General features: G+C 42.7%; 1 protein-coding gene across 1 annotated transcript in view; it reads left to right on the plus strand.

The window, feature by feature from the left end:
• The first annotated feature begins 6875 nt into the window (after positions 1-6875).
• RASSF9 (Ras association domain family member 9) overlaps positions 6876-15205 on the plus strand; it is a 77754-nt gene continuing 69424 nt past the window's right edge. The window contains exon 1 of the mRNA XM_077471732.1: positions 6876-7032. The gene's annotated coding sequence lies outside the window, so the exon portion shown is untranslated. The remainder of the gene's footprint in view (positions 7033-15205) is intronic.

A 15205-nucleotide genomic window follows, 5' to 3' on the forward strand; every position in this document is an offset into this window, starting at 1 on the left:
CCCCCCAACGAGAGGCGGAACATAACAGAAGGACGCCCCTCTTCCCCCGGCATGAGCACCAGGAGAAGGAGGCGGGCGGCACGTCAGCCAGAGCTGTGAGTGGCAAAGGGAGGAAGTAGGACGGACGGATGGATGAACCGTCCCGTCCTCCCCCGTACCCGAATGCCGGGAGAAGCAACCCCCCTCCCTGCTGGAACACGGCCGAACCAAAAAAGAGGGGGGGGGGGGGCGACGGCAGGGCGGCCACCACAAGCCAGTGGACCCAGGGACGAGGGAGAGAGGCGGCCGACCGCCGCTCTGCAAAGACAAGCTCACCCCCCCTCTCCCCACACTGGAAGAGGCCAGGGGAACGCACCCCCCTCTCCACCAGCATGACTGTAGAGAAGTGAGCGGTGGAGGATAGCTGGACAGCCCTTCCCCCATGAGCTGCCTCCACCTAGAAAACCCCAACCCTGGCCCTGACAGAGGAGGAGGGTTATATAGTCTCCGACTCCTCCCACAAATACAGGCTGGCCTACGGCCAGCCTTCCCACATATATATATATATATATATATATATAAATATATATATATATATATATTCATTTTTGGTGACAGAACACTGACATGGTTGCAGCTTAGTCATTTGGGTATTCCCTTTATATGTATGGCAACTCCACTTATTTATTAATATCAGCGCTAAGGTTCCCTGTATTAATATTCAATTCCAAGGATGCCTATGCTGTGTGTGAGAAAGATCTTTAAAGCAGAGTTCCACCCAAAAATGGAACTTCCACTTTAAGCACTCCTTGCCCCCTTATATGCCACATTTGGCATGCAATTTTTTTTTGGGGGGGGAGTGGGGGCTTCATTAGGAGGGGGTCTTCCTGTCCCACTTCCTTCTTCCACCCAGGGACCACCTAGGCGACTCTTCCTTTCACCTTAGGCGGCCCCTCCCTCCAGGCGATCTCCTGGGACATGTGACAGGTTCCAGGAGATCGCCTGTCCACTCAGGGAATGCAGCGCGACTCTTGCATGTGCCCTGCGTCCCCGGCCGTGAAGCCAAAAGCTGTCACAGCTGGGTGCCCAGAGTGGCAATGGAGGTGTCTGCGGAGAGGAGGGGGAGAGGAGCAGCGCTCCGTTCGGCCGCATCGCTGGCTTGTGGAACAGGTAAGTGTATGTTTATTAAAAGTCAGCAACTACACTTTTTGTAGCTGCTGACTTTTAATAAACATAAAAAGCCTGGAACTCCCCATTAAATTGCTGACTTTGTGCAAAGAAAAAAATGGATTTTTTTTCCATACTTTCCAAAAACTTGTGTCATGAAGTCTCAGCATGCCTCTTAAAAAGTACCTTTGGGTCGTTATGCTCCAAAATGGTGTCCCCACTGTCCTGGTGCTGCTACCTATCACAAAATAGGTAGTCAGGAAATTAGATGTGTCATTTATGCCCCTCCTGGGATTTTGCCCGCTTTATATGGCTATTCTGTGAAAAAGTCACTATGCCTTTCAGAAAATACATTTGGATGTTTGCTTTCCAAAATGTGGTAAGTTTGTGGGTTTTTCTCCTGTTCTGGCACTTCAAATACTCAAGAAATTTGATAGGTACTCTGGAAAATTAGATGTGTCATTTATTCTCCCTAAATGCCCTAGGCTGTGAAAAGCCTCATACATGGGGCCCATACTACCCATACAGGAGGAGTAGCATAATGTGTTTTGGGTTGTAATTGTAAGTATGCCTATGTTGTGTGTGAGAAATAACTACATTTACAACTCTGAGAAATAAAAAACACATTTTATTTAAAGCGTTTGTTACCCCCACATTTAATATTACTGATATGTACCATGTCATTGTATGAAAATTCAGTTCTCTTTGAATTGCTTCCTTTGTGTGAAATCATTGGTGTTCCTGCCAGTCCCTCTGCTTTCCTATCCTGACCACACTAAACAGGAGAACACACCATGGTCAGTTCTCTAGCTATGCTGGGAACTCTTCCAATGATCAGATTTGTCCTGACATGCCTCCATCGCACAGTCGTTCACTGGGAAGATCAGTGTGGGCTTCTCCTCCCCCCATCTTTAATGCAGCTGAGAACAAAGGGAATGTACTCACTTATAAAAAAGAGAAAAAGTATATTTATAATGCTTTTTTTATATCTATGGAAAATTGTTTTGCCCTGTATTTCTATTTTAAATCTAATGGGTTGTTTTGCAAGGTGATCGTTTACAATCACTTTCATTTCTTAATTTGCCCCTAAATATGAGAAAAAATACAACTTAAAAAAACTTACCATGCAACTTACTAAATACTTTGGACTGTCTATTTTCCAAAAGGGGTAATTTGGCGGGTATTTGTAGTGTCCTAACATTTTAGAACATCAAGAAATTAAATAGGCAATTGATATGTAGACAGGTGCAGTCTATTTTCTCCACTGCAGGTGGTGCTCATCTGCAGCGGCAATGTAGGGGGAGGAGAATGTTGAGAGGAACCTTGTGCCTCTATGATCTTATCGGTCACGGAGAGGCAGCATTTGATTAGATACTGCTGGCCTCCCATGTGACTTTGGAGGCACATGGGTCAGGCAGAGTCTATTTAAGATCCTGGGTTTTGCGCGCATTTCACGTGTGGATAGAGTAGAGACAGGTCACCCATTTGTAAGGGACAGTGCTTAGCAGCAGGGAGAGGTTCGGACACCTACTGTTAACTTGTCAATGCACATTCTGTGAGTGCGCCCAGTCGCGTTTTCTTCCTGCTGGGCTAGTTGTGCTTTTCTGAACTCCAAAAATACAGATCTGTTTCTGCAACTGGATTCTGACCACACTGCACCTCCCCACAAATGCATCTTGATTGATCAGTTTTTAAATACATATAACATCGTTTTTAGACTCTATAACTTTCATATAGGCTAAATGCAATACATTGATTTGTTTTTTGTTTTTTTTCCACCAATAAAAGTTGCAGAATTAATTTTGGCCCAAATTTATGATTAAAAAAAAAAAATTATTTTCAAAATCTTATAATAGAAACTATTATAAATGTTTTTTCTTTAAAAAGTGTTGTTTTTTTCCCTGTAATATTGTAAAAACGATAAAAAACAAAACAAAATATCATCAAAAGAATGCTCTGTCTCAAGTAATGTTACAAAAGTCATTTAGGTACAGTGTTGCATGACATATTTGTTCTAACACGTTTGCATCTGCTGAATATATAAACCGATCCTTATCAAGTCCAATAATGTTTCTATGGGTAGTTATAACATCTAATTGCACCTCTGTGTTATGTGTAGACCAGAACATAAAAATATATATATATATATAAAATAATATCTTCATTTAAAATAATAGCACAACCTCTTAGTAAGAGGAAAACATGTAAACTTGACCTTTCAAAGGGTCTGCTTCCAGTCATTTTTAACAAACCCAAGAGTTCAACTAGCCTCTGGTAGGTTAAGAGCATAAAAAAACAACATATTCTTTTTTCAAAGTTGTGATATTTCTATACTTTTTGTTGCCATAGGACCTTAACTTCTAAACATAGCATAAACATAGCATAAAACTGATACTTAAAATAAGTATATATTTTAGCTTAGGGCACAGTTACATCTACCTGTCGCAGTAACACACAGTAAAATGCATGTTTTATCATGCTTTACTGTTACATAAACATGCAAACCACGATGAAGTGCATTGCAGCATCTCAATGCACCATTATGATAGCGAGCAAACGCACTCACATGTTGTGCATTGTGGTGCCCTATATCAAAAAAAAAAAAAAAAAAAAGAAGGATCATGGACTTGGGATTAAACTTTTATTTATACTATCCAAAAAAAAAATTAATTTTTCCAAGCATTTCTATTTAAACTGGACTCCAGACAAACAGACAAATACACAAATAAAATACATACCATACTGTATATAAGCTGTTTTGCTTATATTAATGTAGCAATATATTCAATAATACATCCTTGAAGGTATTTTTCTAAACACAAGCAAACTAAGTTCACAAATTTAGTTTGGAGTCAGCCTCTTGCTGTCTCTGTACAGCAGACCTCAAACTGGGAGAGGAAAAAGCAGCACGAGGATCCAGTCAGTTGTGCCACGGTGCAAGGAGCATGTTTATAGGATAGAGAAGAGTGATGGAAATATTAACTTATTAGTTAGATGATTTTTAATTCACTGTCCACTCACAGGCTGGCGGAAGGGTAAGATCTGTTCGTTTTACCTAACTGCGGCAGGAACAAATCAAGGATCCTCCTCTGCCAGACAGGGCTGTTCTGTGTGGCAGAGCTGTGTTACTGTTATAGAAACATGCAAACCACGATGAAGTGCACTGCAGCATCCCAATGCATCATTATGATAGCAAGCAATGCACCTCATGCTATTGAAAAAAAAAAAGGATCCAAAGAAAAAATAACTTGTTTTTTTAAGCATTCCTATTAAAACTGGACTCCAGACAAACACACAAATAAAATGCATACATATAAGCTGTTTTGCTTACAAAATAGTTTGTATTTCAGTTAATCCAGCCCTAAGATTTACACAGCTCAGCCACACAGAACAGCCCTATCTGGCAGAGGAGGAGCCCTGATTTGTTTTTGCCGCAGTTAGGTAATACCAACAGATCTTGCCTTTCCACCCACCTGTGAGTGGACAGTGAATTGAAAATAATCCAACTAATACGTTCAACTTTCCATCACTTTGCTCTATCCTATAAGGCTACTTTCACACTGGGGGGGGGGGGGGGCCTTAGTGGTAAAGTTTTAGTTTTAGATGCGCTTAGCCAATGTTATAGTGGCACTTTTTGGCCACTGGCCAAGTGCTTTTTACCCCCAAGGAAAGGGTTAAAAGCACCTGAAAAGCATTGCTGCCGAATTACTTTGCAGGCGCTTCGGGCAGCGCTGCCCGTTGATTTCAATGGCAGGGGCAGTTTAGAAGCAGTGTATACAGCGCTCCTGCGCCACCCCAAAGGAGCTGCTTGCAGGACTTTTTTCCCATCCTGCAAGCGCACTGCCCCAGTGTGAAAACACTCTGGCTTTCACACTGGGCAGGCATGAGAGGTGCTTTTCAGGCGATTTACAGTGCCTGAAAAGCTCCCCAGTGTCAAAGAGGTCTAAACATGCTCATTGCAACGTGGCACAACTGACTGGCTCCTTGTGCTGTTTTTCCCTCTCCCAGTTTGAGGCCTGCTGTATAGGGACAGCAAGAGGCTGATTCCAAAATAAATTTGTGAACTTAAGCCTCATACACACAGTCGGATTTTCTGCAGACAAAACCTCAGACTTTTGTCCGAAGGGCGCTGGTCAGGAACTTGTCTTGCATACAAATGGCAAGGAATTGTTGGCCAACAAACACGAACATAGTGATGTACTAGACGTACTACAAGACGATAGAGGAAGTTCAAATGTCATGTGCAACCCTTTGGGCTTCTTCTGCTAATTTTGTGTTAGTGGAAGTTTGGTGAGTGTTGATTTGTGGTTTCATTTTGCGCTTTTCATTTAGCGCTTTTCAGCTAATTTCTGGAGTTATTGCTTAGACCCAAGTCCAGTCCAGGAAGAGAAGGAGGAGGATTTCTTGGACCAAAAATCGGTTGCTTTAATAATCATGACAATTATGTCATATGCCTTTGCTGTGGGAGCTCCAGGAGAATAATCCGGATGATTTTCGGCATCATCTCCGGATGATGGACCCCTGCTTTCACCAACTCTTGGCATTGCTGACCCCCTATATTAAGAAGCAGGGCACATGCATGAGGCTTTTGTTTTATTTTTTGGTTGAATAATGATTTGATTTGGTATATTTTCTGTATTTTTGGATGCATAGAATGCACTTTTTGGTTAAGTTCTTTTGGCAGATAATATGTCTAATTCTTTGTTTTCTTTTTTTAATGCACAATGAAAATAAATGTGTAGAATAATACTTGGCTACGTATTTTGCTTAAAATTACTATTTGGGAGTAGGCAGTTATATTTTAAAAAATACAATGTAACATTAACAAGGGACACCAACTTGTATCTTTGATATAAAAAAAAAACTACAGGATAATGGTGTTGTGGTAACATGACCAAGAAAATAAAAAAAACATAATAATGTTATTCTTGATATCACTAGAAAAAAAAAGCCTTTTAAAATACGTTCAGCAGAACTCTGTCAGTATCACCAGCAAAGCAGTTTCATTATTATCCCATTAAAGAAAAAGAGAATGTGTGCTGCATTTTCGGGATTTCAGAATTTACAGCATCACAAATGTGAATTCTCCATTATGAACGCTAGTTTTAAAGGACCTACCATTTCTGGCTCGTCCTTTCTTCCGAGCATGCGTGTTTGTACTTTGGAGGTTTGTCCGACGGACTTGCGTACACACGCTCTGAAAACCTGACAACAGACCGTTGTCCTCTGAAAATTTCTAAACCTACCATCCAACATTTGTCCACAGAAAGTTGGCCAACAATTGTCCGACGGAATGTACAAACGGTCGGATTTTCTGCCAACAGCCTGTCGTCACACAATTTCTGTCGGAAAATCCGATCGTGTGTACGAGGCTTTAGTTTGCTCGTGTTTAGAAAAATACATTCAAGGGTGAATTATTGAATATATCGCTACATTAATATGTGCCTATTAAATCTGCCCGAGGAAAAAAAAAAGGAAAGAAATTGCATGCTGCTGTAGTGACTACTTTATTTTGAATTCCATGATATTTTTGTTCAACTTTCTAGCTGGGAGCACCAGAAGTGCTGCACACAAAATGACACCTTGGTACTTATAAATTTCAGATGAGAACATTGCAGAGAAAGTACAGTCACCATTTGCATTCACAGCCTAATGACTCCTTGACTCTGCAGCTGGGCAGATTTCCAAAGGTGTAACAGGAACACTAGTTCAAAAGCAGTTGAAGTTGCTTAACTTCCTCCTATTCTGCTTAGTTAACTTTGTAACAGGGACAGTGATTTACATTAACTTCACTCAGCAAGATACAGCAGTGCGCTCTAATTCTGCTCACCTCATTATGGACCTCGATGGGAAGCAACTTTTGAAGTGGACGAGTCGCATAACTAGGTAATGAAATTCAAGCTACTTTTAATGAGAGAAAAGTACCATTAGATATACAGTGAAAAAACAAATCAGTGACTGTTCTGCTTCAGTGTCAGACGCTCTGCTCGTGTATTGAACTGAAGGTGTTATTCATCAGTTAAACAAATTTAGAATAGTATTGCAATTGTTAGACCAAGTACAAAATATTTCACTGGTAGCAATATATATTTATTATGCAAAAATGTATTATCTTCTAACACAGTGTTTAAAAACATAAATTGCAGCAAAAATTTACATTAATAGCTATTAGATACATACTAGTTACTGCACTGTGCACTAAATATTCAAGGACATCCCTGCCAGAAAATAAAATGGCTTATCATTTAATATGTACATAGAAAAGGGGCCTCTTTACCATAACTTTATATCTATTTTAATAGAGCGTTTTAATATACCAGCAAAACTATGCCTGCTTGCTTAACAGCAGAAATGTTGGAGTCGTCCTACAGTCCTGTGAGGACTCGTTCACACCACACATCGGGGTTTATTTACTAAAGGCAAATCCACTTTGCACTACAAGTGCACTTGGAAGTGAAGTCACTGTAGATCTGAGGGGGACATGCAAGGAAAATAAAAAACAGTATTCTTGCTTGTACATGATTGGATGATAAAATCAGCAGTGAACTGATAAAAAAAAGTCCAATAAATGAAAAATAGTCCAGTGAGAATTTAATAAATACCTAAATGAATAAAAAGTTAAAATTCATAAGAATTCATGAAAAAATAGAAAATATTAAGTTAATAGTAACAATAAAAATAACATTTACAAAAAATATGTATTAGTGATAATAATAAAGAAAATAGCCGTAATAATAAAAAAGAATAAATAAAAAAAACAGCAGAAATGTTGGAGTTGTCCTACAGTCCTGTGAGGGCACGTTCACACCACACATCGGGGTTTATTTACTAAAGGCAAATCCACGTTGCACTACAAGTGCACTTGGAAGTGAAGTTGCTGTAGATCTGAGGGGGACATGCAAGGAAAATAAAAAACAATATTTTTGATTGTACATGATTGGATAATAAAATCAGCAAAGCTTCCCCTCATTTCAGATCTTCCCCTCAGATCTAAAGCGACTGCACTTCCAAGTGCACTTGTAGTGCAAAGTGGATTTGCCTTTAGTAAATCAACCCCATTGTGTGTTACTGTGTGCTTAACACATGTGTGTTGGAGTGTGGTGTGATGTGCAGTGAGTATGTAGCAATAGATCAAAAAGAAAAATAAATACCGCGCTAAACCTATATCACACTAGTACAACTAAAAATCGCTGAAGCTCAGTTTTACAAGATACACATAAACACAATAAGATAACAAAAGGAAAAAGCCACGCACATACATAAATACTATAAATAAATTAAATATAAACACCTATGAGTGATTAGTTAATTGATTGCAATAATAGTGAGAAAAATTGATCTACCCCTCTAATAAATCAAACATAACAATTTTTAAAAAGAATTATAAATAACAAGTGTTAATAATGAAATTCGAAAAATCCCAGTGAAGTGATCAAAAAAGTCCAATAAATGAAAAATAGTCCCGTGAGAACTTAAATACCTAAATTAATAAAAAGTAAAAATTCATAAGAAATTCATGAGAAAATAGAAAATATTAAGTTAATAGTAACAATAAAAATTAAATGTAAAAAAATATGTATTAGTGATAATAATAAAAAAAATAGCGGTAATAATGAGTGTAATAATAAAAATAAATAAATAAAACTGCAGAAATGTTGGAATTGTCCTACAGTCCTGTGAGGGCTCGTTCACACCACACATCTGCGTTTATTTAAGAAAGGCAGCTCCACTTAGCACTACAAGTGCACTTGGAAGTGCAGTGGCTGTAGATCTGAGGGGGACATGCAAGGAAAATAAAAAACAGTATTTTTGATTGTACATGATTGGATGATAAAATCAGCAAAGCTTCCCCTCATTTCAGATCTTCCCCTCAGATCTACAGCGACTGCACTTCCAAGTTCACTTGTAGTGCAAGGTAGATTTGCCTTTAGTAGTGCAGTGAGTATGTAGCAATGCATTGTTAAAATGCATTGAAGCGCTATCTTTCTTCTTTTTAACCACTTGCCGACCGCCGCACGACGATGTACGTCGACAGAATGGCACGGGCAGGCATAAGGGCTTACATGTACGTCCTTGCCTGCCCGCCGGTCGGGGGCCCGATCGGGCCCCCGCCCGGTGCCTGCGGCAGTCGGTATTCGTTCGGGAGCGATCCCGGACGAGGGGACGGCCATTCATTCATGGCCACCCCCTCGCGATCGCTCCCGACGAATGAAAATGTCCCGTGACATCATTTCCTCTCCTGTAATGTAAACACAGGAGAGGAAGTGATGTATTCTCTCCTCCGTGTCGGTATTTTTCGTTCCGGCACCGAGGAGAGAGCATCGGTGAGTTGCACAAGCACTACACTACACAGTAGAACATGCCAGGCACACTCACACCCCCCCTTTACCCCCCGATCACCCCCCCAATTACCCCTGCCCCCCCAGTCACAGTGACACCAATTGCTTTTTTTTTTTTTTTTTGCATTGGTGTCATTTGTGACTGTAATAACTGTTAGGGCAGTTAGGGTTAGCCCCCTTTAGTTCTAATGTGCCCCCCTAACCCCCCCAATAAAGGTTTAACCCCGTGCTCACCCCCCGTCGCCAGTGTCACTAAGGCTGGGTTCACATTGCAGCGGTTTATGAGAACGAATGTGATTCGCACCGCACTGCAGTGCAAATCACATCCGATCTCTGTGCGATTCGAGTTCAGCCATACAGATAGTATGGCTGAATTCGTGTCGCACCCGCCGCACCCGCCGCAAATTCGCACGGGACCCTTTTTTTGGCCCGCAGCAGAATCGGATCGCATGGGTGTTCACACCATGCGATCCGAGTTTGCAGATCGCACTGCGATATGCGAACTGATCTGGGGGTGTCATTAACATTTCACTGACACTCCCAGCAGTTCGCATAGGGCAGTGTGAACTGCCGCCGGGAGGCATGCGATGCGGGAACCCGCCGCGGATTCATGGCGTTCCCGCATCGCTCCAGTGTGAACCCAGCCTAATAAGCGATAGTTTTTCTGATCGCTGTATTAGTGTCACAGGTGACGCTAGTTAGGCAGGTAGGTATTTAGGTTCGCCGCAGCTTTTTATAGCACCAGGGACCCCCATATACTACCGCATAAAGCCCCCTGATTGCCCCCTAGTTAACCCTTTCACCAGTGATCACCATATAACTGTTACAGGTGACGCTGGTTGGTTAGTTATTTTTTTATAGTTTCAGGGCACCCGCCATTTATTACCTAATAAAGGTTTAACCCCCTGATCACCCGGCGGGTGTCATTTGTGACTGTAATAACTGTTAGGGCAGTTAGGGTTAGCCCCCTTTAGTTCTAAGGTACCCCCCTAACCCCCCCAATAAAGGTTTAAACCCGTGATCACCCCCCGTCGCCAGTGTCACTAAGGCTGGGTTCACATTGCAGCGGTTTATGAGAACGGATGTGATTCGCACCGCACTGCAGTGCAAATCACATCCGATCTCTGTGCGATTCGAGTTCAGCCATACAGATAGTATGGCTGAATTCCTGTCGCACCCGCCGCACCAGCCGCAAACTCACACGGGACCCTTTTTTTGGTCCGCAGCAGAATTGGATCGCATGGGTGTTCACACCATGCGATCCGAGTTTGCAGATCGCACTGCGATATGCGAACTGATCTGGGGGTGTCATTAACATTTCACTGACACTCCCAGCAGTTCGCATAGGGCAGTGTGAACTGCCGCCGGGAGGCATGCGATGCGGGAACCCGCTGCGGATTCGTGGCGTTCCCGCATCGCTCCAGTGTGAACCCAGCCTAATAAGCGATCGTTTTTCTGATCACTGTATTAGTGTCACAGGTGACGCTAGTTAGGCAGGTAGGTATTTAGGTTCGCCGCAGCTTTTTATAGCGCCAGGGACCCCCATATACTACCGCATAAAGCCCCCTGATTGCCCCCTAGTTAACCCTTTCACCAGTGATCACCATATAACTGTTACAGGTGACGCTGGTTGGTTAGTTATTTTTTTTATAGTTTCAGGGCACCCGCCATTTATTACCTAGTCTCACTAGTGTACCCCTAAATTTAGGGGTGTCTACTTTCCAAAATTGGGTCATTTGGGGGGGGGTTTGTGCCATCTTGGCATTTTATGGCCTTCAAAACTGTAACGCCCTTAGAAAGCCTGAAGGCGGTGCTTGGTTTTCGGGGCCCCGTACGCGGCTAGGCTCCCAAAAAGTCCCACATATGTGGTATCCCCGTACTCAGGAGAAGCAGCAGGATTTATTTTGGGGTGTCATTTCACATATGCCCATGGCATGCGTGAGCAATATATCATTTAGTGACAACTTTGTGAAAAAAAAAAAAAAAGTTTGTAATTTTCCCGCAACTTGTGGCAAAATATAAAATATTCCATGGACTCAACATGCCTCTCAGCAAATAGCTTGGGGTGTCTACTTTCTAAAATGGGGTCATTTGTGGGGGTTTTGTGCCATCTTGGCATTTTATGGCCTTCAAAACTGTATTAGGTAGTGAGGAGTGAAGTCAAATATTTACGCCCTTAGAAAACCTGAAGGCGGTTCTTGGTTTTCGGGGCCCCGTACGTGGCTAGGCTCCCAAAAAGTCCCACATATGTGGTATCCCCGTACTCAGGAGAAGCAGCAGAATTTATTTTGGGGTGTCATTTCACATATGCCCATAGCATGTGTGAGCAATATATCATTTAGTGACAACTTTGTGAAAAAAAAATAAAAAAAAATTAAAGTTTGTAATTTTCCCGCAACTTGTGGCAAAATATAAAATATTCCATGGACTCAAAATGCCTCTCAGCAAATAGCTTGGGGTGTCTACTTTCTAAAATGGGGTCATTTGTGGGGGTTTTGTGCCATCTTGGCATTTTATGGCCTTCAAAACTGTAATAGGTAGTGAGAAGTGAAATCAAAAATTTACGCCCTTAGAAAGCCTGAAGGCGGTGCTTGGTTTTCGGGGCCCCGTACGCGGCTAGGCTCCCAAAAAGTCCCACATATGTGGTATCCCCGTACTCAGGAGAAGCAGCAGAATTTATTTTGGGGTGTCATTTCACATATGCCCATAGCATGTGTGAGCAATATATCATTTAGTGACAACTTTATGTAAAAAAAAAATAATAATTATTTTTTGTCATTATTCAATCGCTTGAGGCAAAAAAATAAAATATTCAATGGGCTCAACATGCCACTTATCAATTTCCTTAGGGTGTCTACTTTCCAAAATGGGGTCATTTGGGGGGGGTTTGTACTGCCCTGCCATTTTAGCACCTCAAGAAATGAGATAGGCAGTCGTAAACTAAAAGCTGCGTAAATTCCAGAAAACGTACCTTAGTTTGTAGATGTGACAACTTTTGCCCAAACCAATAAATATACAATTATTGACTTTTTTTTTTACCAAAGACATGTGGCTGAATACATTTTGGCCTAAATGTATGACTAAAATTGAGTTTATTGGATTTTTCTAATAACAAAAAGTAGAAAATATCATTTTTTTTCAAAATTTGTGGTCTTTTTACGTTTATATCGCAAAAAATAAAAATCGCAGAGGCAATCAAATACCATCAAAAGAAGGCTCTATTTGTGGGAAGAAAGGGACGCAAATTTTGTTTGGGTACAACATTGCATGACCGCGCAATTACCAGTTAAAGCAGCGCAGTACCAAATTGTAAAAAGACCTCTGGTCATTTACCAGCAAAATGGTCCGGTCTGAAGGTGGTTAAAAAAAATGCTTTTATGCTATGCATTTGTTTTTTGTTTTTTTATTCATTAAATTTTTTTTAGTATATTTAATATTAAATTTTCCAGATCAAGAAAATAAACAGAATTTATTAAATGTTTCCATCTAAAGCCCCATACACACTAAGATTTTCTGCTTATTTTGTCTTCAGATTAACCAAAACCATGTAGTGCAAGGGCCTGCCTGATTGCATACACATTGAAACTCCTAAGGTTTGACCTCATATTACATGGTTTTGGTAAATCTGAAGGAAACAAAAAAACAGCAGAAAATCTGATAGTGTGTATGGGGCTTGAATCCTAACATTGTAATTCTGCAATGAAAAACAAGACAATATTAAGAAATAAATTATGAACAAGAAAAAAAAAATGTGTGGGGGATGGGAATGACATACTTCTATGTAATTGTATGTGTTGCAGTGCATTGTGCTGCATTAATTAGCCCTAGAAAGAGCAACTAGTCCTATTTTTTTTTTTAGCACACACTGAATCCATATGATATGCATCAAATTGCTTTGTTCTTAGGTAATGTTGCCCAACACAACACATTGCTGCTTGTGTGAACAAAACCTAATAGTATCTTTCTCCATTGTCTGAAATGGACAGGAAACTGGCTTATGCCCTGTACACATGACCAGTTTTCCCGTCGGAATAAACTCTGAAGGTTTTTTCCGTCAGAATAAACTCTGAAGGGGGCGTAGCCGGAAGCCGAGGTGGACGGACGCACTGGAAGAGAGCTCCGTGCATTCCCGTTCTCATCCATCTCCATCCGCACCCAGGATCGACTGCCGAGGCTCCAAACCGGCTCATCCTGAGTGGGGAAGCCGCCCGGATCGTTTTGCGGGCGGAATTTACACCTTTCGGCGCTCTCGCCGTTCGCGGCCTAGTGCGCGGCCGGCGCCACGGTGAGAGTCCCGCCGCCGCCATCTTGCGGCCTACCTCCTCCGTCGGGCCTTGCGGGCTACGGGCTCCACCACACAGGCAGACACATCTGCCCACCGCTAGAACGTCGCACACACCGGAGGGTGAACCCGGACGGCGAGAGTATCCACAGCAGCATTCCCGGAGGTATCGAGGAGGAGCAGCAGCTCTACAGCCTCCTGAGGAGCTCCGGCGGCCATCTTGCTACACCCAGGGCCTAAGGTGAGGAGAAGCCCTGGGAGTTCATTAGTGTGGTTACCCTTGCTGGCTTGACTCTGCACACTGTGCCCGCTGACAGGGCAATAGTCTTCTGCCTCCCCCCCTACCACTACTCTCAGCTAAACACAGAGGCTCTGGCCTTCTCTGGCGGCCATATTGGGACTCCCGGGACATTGACATTTTCAGTGGGCACTGCTCCTCAGTTCTTTCCCCGGATCCCTCCACCTCACCAGCACAATTTACCCCCCTGGAATCCTCTTTCTCATCCAGGAGCCCCACGTTGCCCTTTCTACCTGTGTGGTCCCTATACCTCATGTGCTTCATTCTCTGCTGTGGGGGCCACACATATGGTCCCATGAGATGAGCACCATGTAACTATTAAATGACGCCCTAAGCCGTCTTCCTACTCCCCCTACGACGCATAACTAGCAACTTTACAAAGGGGGACAGCACGACTGTCTGACTTCTAGTCCAAACGCCTCATGGTGAAATACGGGCCAAAACATCCCACTCAGTCTCAATCTCCAGACCTGCGACCCTCGCATACACTTGATCGCTTTCTGAGCAAACCTACATCCCCTCCCCCGACCTCGACGGCCACCCTGTCCACGCAAACGCCTTCTCAAGGGGTGACACGGAACGCTTCTCAGCTTACCACAGCTGCCTCACCAGAATCAATGGCTGCCCCTGTCACGGTCGAAGTCCTTGATGACAAACTCAAGGCCCTGCTGCAAGACCTGACCAGCAACGTCTCTAAAGAAATGGGGAAGCTTGCACACGAACTACGGGGAGAGATAGCTCAAATTGGTGAACGCACCGATGTCTTGGAAACGAAGTTTGATGATATGATCCAATATGTCCACGTATTGGAAGAAGACAACGCCGGCCTGAAACAATCAATCGCTCAGCTTCAATCCCAGCAAGAGGACTTAGAGAATAGGGAACGCCGTCAAAATTTACGTATCAGGGGCGTGCCGGAGACCGTTGGCGAGGGAGAGATTAGACCATATCTTCTCAGCTTGTTCAATGTGGTGGCCCCTCGGATTCCGGATATTGACTGGAGACTGGATAGGGCGCACAGATCCCTGGCCCCCAAACCCCCAGCGGGCGCTAACCCCAGAGACATCATAGTACGTTTTCATTACTATGACAGTAAGGAGGCTTTAACAGTGGCTACCCGCAACAAATCCCGCCTGGAGT

The sequence above is a fragment of the Lithobates pipiens genome, unplaced genomic scaffold (genome assembly GCF_037356315.1).
Source record: "Lithobates pipiens isolate NorthernLeopardFrog02 unplaced genomic scaffold, aLitPip1_a1.2 Scaffold_8, whole genome shotgun sequence".
In the NCBI taxonomy this organism is placed as follows: domain Eukaryota; kingdom Metazoa; phylum Chordata; class Amphibia; order Anura; family Ranidae; genus Lithobates; species Lithobates pipiens.